This window comes from Schistocerca serialis, chromosome 1, assembly GCF_023864345.2.
Source record: "Schistocerca serialis cubense isolate TAMUIC-IGC-003099 chromosome 1, iqSchSeri2.2, whole genome shotgun sequence".
Lineage (NCBI taxonomy): Eukaryota > Metazoa > Arthropoda > Insecta > Orthoptera > Acrididae > Schistocerca > Schistocerca serialis.
In genome coordinates this window covers 569,831,936-569,839,473 of record NC_064638.1, presented here as the reverse complement: position 1 = coordinate 569,839,473, position 7,538 = coordinate 569,831,936, and positions in this window count along the sequence as shown.

The window sequence follows — 7,538 nt, the reverse complement described above, 5'->3', positions numbered from 1 at the left end:
TTCTTTGCTTTCCGATAGCTATCTTTGGCAGCTGTTATTGTCTGTGGTGCAGAAATACAAACACTTCAGTTCTGCTGTTAGTGTGAGATTTACGACTGTGTTCAAGTTTTTTTTGTATGATTTACCGTTTAAAATGCCAAGATATAGTGGTAAAGAGTTTAATAAAGTGGCTAAAGCTTTCCATTTACGTGTGAATAAACAGTTTCTACAAGTGAATCAACAAAATTCGGCGGAAGATAACTGCGGATCTAAGACGACAAGCAGTTGACAGAAGAAACTTGGAATTGGTGTAGAGTTTTAGTCCACTAAAAGACGACGTGAATAGTAGTTTTAGGATAATTAATTTAGGAATTACGTGTTCTGTTATTAGAAATCTTCGAGCATGTGGTAATTGTGGCAATAAACCTTTAATATTATATGACAGCAATGACAGAGATGGTATTGTGTGTAATATGCACTTGCTTTGTGACAGCTGTCAAACTGTCATTCAATTCAAAACATCAACTGCTAAGATTTGGGTGTATGAAGCCAACATAAGATTCTGCTATGGGATGAGATGTGTTGGTATTGGAAGGGAAGGTAGCAATTTGTTTTGTGTTAATAATGAATATACCATCTCCGTCTGCCTCGTATTCAACGCTGAACAATCATCTTATGAACGCCTTGGAAACATAATGCAATAGTAGTTTGTCAGCAGCAGTGAAAGAGGCAGTTTTATTTAACAAAGACATTCAGACAGAAGTAAACGATCCTTTGCGTTCTCCAGATCTATGTGTTTCATGTGATAGCACATGGATGAAAAGGGGCCACACATTCCTACACGATGTTTCATCAGTTATAAGTGTCGACACAGGAAAAGTTTTGGATTTGCAGGCGATGTCCAAATATTGCTCTATTTGTGCACAGAGGAAGACGTTAGACAATAAGAGAGACAATGGCAAATAAAACACAAAATATTTTGCAGCAAGAATTATGATGGTTCTAGTGATGGCATGGAGCCAGCTGTAATGAAATTAATATTTCACCGGAGTGAAATAAGGCATGGAGTTAGATATGTGAAATATCTTGGTGATGGATATTCTAGTGCTTTCAAACCTGTTGTAGAAAGCAAGCCATATGGAAATGGATGCAACACTGAAAAGCTAGTGTGAGTGAGGCCCATTCAGAAGAGGATGGGCGGGAGACTTCTGAAACTGAAACGAGAGCAGAAAGGTGTATAACTCAAAGATGGAAAGCCACTGGGTGGACCATAACGCCTGAAAAGAGTCCTACAATTTGCAAATATATTATGGCAGAGCAATAAGGCAAAACACTGGAGATTTCAGGGCAATGCAGAAGGCAGTGTGGACAATAATTTTTCACAAGTTGTCAACTGATGAGAAGCTAGTACATCAATTGTGTGATATAACCTGGCGCAAATATAAGCAGACAAAAGCAGAAAACAAAACCTATTCACATAAACACAGTCTTCTTGAAGCAGTCTTAAACACCATAAAGCTAACATTCCAGTTTCTAGCTCATACAGATTTGTGAAAGAAATGTACCCATGGTGGAATACAAAACCTTAATGAGAGCTTCAACAGTCTTATTTGGAAGAGGGTGTAACACTCCGGTTTAATCTACTGACTTATCCCGCTCGATCGAGATCTGATAGCAGCCCAAAACAGATATTAATTAATGTGACCGTGTACCTAATGGGGCTGGCAATCGGATTGGACTGCTACGGAGTTGTTACATTCCATTTTGTCCTCCTCAAATGCTGTAATAAAAAAATGTCTGGTGCCAAGAAGAACGACAACACAGCTTCATTAATCAATGACCTATATTCATCACAAAAAACACAAAGTAAGGAGACAGCCACTGCCTTCGTCATACAGAATTAATAACGGATAATCTCAGCACAGGCCCTTTAGTTATTCATTATCGTCACACGCAATTTCAATCATTGTAATCCAACACTACAATCCAACACTACAATCCAACACTGCAATCCAAATGATGCCGGCGCGGTAGACGCGTAATTACAAATATCGGCACAAAAATATCACTGAATCACACTAGTAATTATACCTTTTCACTTTCCCGAATATTCCTAACACAAATGGGTTAAACCACGGCGATGGCCACTCCCTTTGTCGGTACGGTCTTGCATTCCAGCAACAGACCTCCACCTGGCTCGGCCTGCAGCGCGTACCACACTCTCTACTCTCAACACTCGTTCTCGCTCTCGCCACCCGACGCACACTATCGATTGTTTGTCCTATCGACCTGTGCTGTCGCAAAACTTATAGTAAGGGCCTACGGACCCCTTACATCCCTGCCCTCGGAAACTTCTTTGAAGCCACAGGCGTAAAAGAATCGGCTAGGGAATTAGACATCACTACATATGAACAAAACACACAGTGCAAATAAGTAATGAAATTACAATCACCAAGAAAATCCTTGACTCCGGCAGTGGGCTGCCTCTACAATAATATTCTACAAAAAGTTATTACATCTCAAAAATATGGCATTCTCCAAATAACACACAACATCAATCCTACTTACTTAACATAGCATGGTAAATATTTTTTTCTAAACTTATCTTATCAAAAATTTCCAAAAACTTTTCACTTTCAAAGGTTTGTACGAGTCATTAACTACATATCTGTTATAACTTGCTATAGCAAACACAAGAAAAGAAACTAGTTGAATGCCAGCTACCCCTTTGGTATGCCGTCCTTTCAGCGGGGTTCGTGCCGTCCATACGACTACTACACTAACTTATAACTCCCTCCCCAACGCATATAAAAGTTAAGGAAGAAAAAATCACAACTTATTTAAATCTTTAACACAAGCAAATTGAAATTGAGACAAAATATGACATTTATACATTGAATGCCAGCTACCCCTTTGGTATGCCGTCCTTTCAGCGGGGTTTGTGCCGTCCATACTACTATCACTCTAATTTATAACTCACTTGGCCAACACTTATAAAAATTAAGGAAGAAATTCACAACTTGTTCATTACAGATTCCATAAATTTAAATGCTACATTGTACCACTAAGCATGTCTTACATAATTATTTGCAACACTACAACTAATGTGGTCACCCAATGAAAAATTTTAAACTACTGATCATTTTATTTTGCCAAACATTACTGCCATATGTGAATTGTTATCAAGAAAGCTTAGATGAGAGGTACAATATCTCCTGTTATATTCACACTAATTTAAATCCACTATATGGATATTTGTCATTCATTACTCAGTGCCAGAATTCTGCTTCTAAAGCTTGACCTACGTATAACCATAATTGACTCTGATAGCTAATTGGATACATGAATTACTAATTATTCACTAGTTACACTTTGTTTTATCAGCATACTTCAGATAAACATGTATACTTACAAATAACTTGCAAACAGATGTTGCTCATGTGCTAAATGACATACTTCAATGTTTCAAACATCTCATACTCCATACTCTTCATTACACATAACTTAACATCAACTTCGACTGCAAATAAATATATATCTTCAACCTACATCAATTCTCCACATAATTCAATACTTCAAATATCTCATACTCAATACACATCATTACGACATAACTCCCTCAACTTAACAGCAACTTCAACTGCATATATATCTTCAACCTACATCAACTCTCCATATTCGCTGCAATAACCACATAAAAATACTACTTCAGGCTCCTTAGCCTCTCCATTTATCATATTTCACATCATTTATTCAAACAACTATCTCCTTGAGTATTTGTTTCTTTATATGTTCATCTACTTACAAGCTGATACATTACTTCAATTTTCTTACAACAGTTTGACCTTTTCATGCTTCATAAAACAACTGTATAAGATTACCCAAATTCTTGTTTAACCAATTAGCTTACCACGACATTATGTAAACATTCGCTTTCTGATATGGTTCTCATTTATTCCTTCTGGCATTATTAATTTTGGTTATTTACTCACACTAAACTGAGCTTTTTTAAGTTATTGATTCTCTGACATCTCACACTCTACATCAACAGCAACTACTACAAATTTACTACATGGTTCCTGACTGAATTACTTGGATGACCACTACCAATCCTAACTACTACACTAATTTTCTTAACCTAAGGATAGAGAAAGATGGTAGAGGAGTGACACTTGAAATTAGAAATAAAGTCTCACCCAGCTGGGAGTGTACCAGTCGCCACTTGGTATACCAGCAAAAGAGTTGCTAGCTCCCTACACCTAACTTTCTTCAATTCGTACCTCTTCCTCATCTGGGTTATCCCTGTTCTCGTGTGAGTAGTACCTTTTTATGTTTTCCACATGTTCCTTACCATGCACTCTCTTTGTCCGTGCATACTACAACTCCACAGTGTTAGGATGACCAATTTTTATAATCCTGTATGGTCCCTTATAAACGTGGTTGAATTTATTTATTTCAGAGTTTATTTTCTTTGATTTTGCATGAACCTTAGTACCTTCCTTCTTCTTGATTCCCCAAGTGAAGGCCTCGCCTTCCATTGCAACCCTCTGATTATCCTCTTCTCGTCGCATGGCTATAGCATTTCTCAGATTAACAGCCAATTGGTTTTGCCTAACTCCTATCCCCTTAACCGCATCATTACATTGTTTCTGCATCTGCGTTATCTCGGCGATTCCATGATCGCAATTTGTTTCCACTTCGTTGATTCTTTCTCCCAATTTGGCTTTCGTTTCTTCAATATCGTCTTCCATCTTTTTTGTTAACTTTCCTTCCATCTTCTCCACGTCTCCCTGGACTTGGTCTATGCTCTTCTGTAGCTTCCTCTCTCTCTCCTCGACGTCCATCTTCCGTTGTTCGGGTAACTCCTGCATTTCCTTCTTCAGATTACATTCCATCTTCGTGTATGATGTTTTGCTATCTTGTGAACCTTCCTTTAATGATTCTTGGAATATTTCTCTCCTTTCTCTATCTTCTTGGAAAACTTCCTTTATTGTTTTTCGTAAACTTTCCTGTAAACTCTTCCTTAATGATTCGTAACTCTCTTGTAAACTTTTTAGTGACTCTCTTGTTTCTTGTGAACTCTTCTTTATCAAGTCTACCAACATCGACCATCTATCGGCATCCTCTGAAACTGGCCTAGCTCTCATCGTTTGTCCCAGTGTCTCAGGATAACTAGTTGAATGCGCTGATGGGCTTCCTAATGACAATCCACAATCACTGATTCCTGAATCATCTCTGTTTTCCTGTCCTATCCCTTTCTTTTCAACCACTGCCTCACAAACCTGCTTATCTTCAGTAGACATGTTTGTTTATTTTTAATGCACAGGTAGTAATATAGAATAACCTCTAGTAACCCAAAACACTCCTAATTACCATGAAACTAATCAAACAGTACCTGAAGTATTCTTCAATTAATCCTTAAATTGTTACCATAGGCAAGAGCATCGAACATAACGACTCTCAAAACCTAATCACTTCAAATATCAATTTTCACATACACAGCTTATGTAAAATGTTTTAAAAAAGATAAATCATACCATTCATAAAATCTATACATATAAAATCCCCCCAAAACAATAAGCATATCTGTATAATTATCATTTAGACAGCGCAGTATGCATAAATAAGTATGCTCAATTTCAGAGTATTTTTCGCAAACTTTTCGGAAATTACTGCAATTGGGCACTTTTCCTAACACGCAATTCAGTTTACAAACGTTTATTTACCGCGAAAACTGCACATTGCAATTTAATGTTATGTCAACCAGTCGTCTCCACTCACCAACCGACGTTACCACGAGTCGCGATGTTTTGACGTTTGAAGTGGGCGTGGCGCTGTACTGCCGCCAGAACCGCATGAAGTCGCGCTGCTCGCTGTGGCTGGACGTCATAGTTCTCAGCCGGCCGCTCCGTGGCGCTGCAGGCGGGCATAGTTTGTAGTTCGGCTGCTAGATGTCGGGTGGCGCTTGGTGTAGTGCGTCTGTGCTTGAACTATTCTTTGCACAGGTAGTTGGGATGACGTGTGAAATCACCTCGCAGATTGAAGCTCTTTGGCGCAGCTGCTACAAGGGTCTGCGTGACGTCACTCAACAATTGCGTTGCCACATAAATTGTCGCCTGCATAACAGTTTATGGGTCCACAAGAAGCAGTCCGATTTTCACTATTAAAAGAGCAATTTCAGTCAAAATATTACCACTAAACACTTCTTTAAATCTTTCGTGACGAATTCTTGGCCCGTTTGTCGTGATAATGTTCACACGTGTCTTTCTTTAGTGTTCACTTTTCACAGTTTATCGTGCGGATTTACGCGTTTGCACATTACAACACAGCTTATTGACACTATTATTCTCATCTAATATGGCAAGAAAAAAGTTTAGTCACAATCGTAAGGTGCTATTACTTCGTATTGTTCAAAATGCACTGTTTCTTGTCGCGATTTTAAAGTTTATGGTCTGACCCGATTCAGCACTGGAAAATATTTTCTTCGCGTTAAATAAGATAAAATTACCTATTGTTCTTTGCGATTCGTCCGAAAATTGCACTTGTCCTTTCACGGTAAGCCAAGGGTGTAACACTCCGGTTTAATCTACTGAATTATCCCGCTCGATCGAGATCTGATAGCAGCCCAAAACAGATATTAATTAATGTGACCGTGTACCTAATGGGGCTGGCAATCGGATTGGACTGCTACGGAGTTGTTACATTCCATTTTGTCCTTCTCAAATGCTGTAATAAAGAAACGTCTGGTGCCAAGAAGAACGACAACACAGCTTCATTAATCAATGACCTATATTCATCACAAAAAACACAAAGTAAGGAGACAGCCACTGCCTTCATCGTACAGAATTAATAATGGCTAATCTCAGCACAGGCCCTTTAGTTATTCATTATCGTCACACGCAATTTCAATCATTGTAATCCAACACTACAATCCAACACTACAATCCAACACTGCAATCCAAATGATGCCAGCGCGGTAAACGCGTAATTACAAATATCGGCACAAAAATATCACTGAATCACACTAGTAATTATACCTTTTCACTTTCCCGAATATTCCTAACACAAAGGGGTTAAACCACGGTGATGGCCACTCCCTTTGTCGGTACGGTCTTGCATTCCAGCAACAGACCTCCACCTGGCTCGGCCCGCAGCGCGTACCACACTCTCTACTCTCAACACTCGCTCCCGCTCTCGCCACCCGACGCACACTATCGATTGTTTGTCCTATCGACATGTGCTGTCGCAAAACTTATAGTAAGGGCCTACGGACCCCTTACAAGATGCTCGTAAATAACATTTAGTTCATCTACTGTTGTTAAAATTGCTACATATGACGCATATATGCTGTTTAATGGTGGTAACACAACTTCCTGTGGTACAAATTTTGGAGACAGAAAAGTGAAATTATCTGTAGTCTTTGTTCACAGTATAACACAGCTTCCTGTGGTACAAATTTTTCTAAGTGTATTTCTGTCAAAATTACTTACTTTTCTGTGAAATTGAAATTGCTTTGTTTCAAACGCATAATTTTTAAAATTAAATTTGAAAGTGCTCGA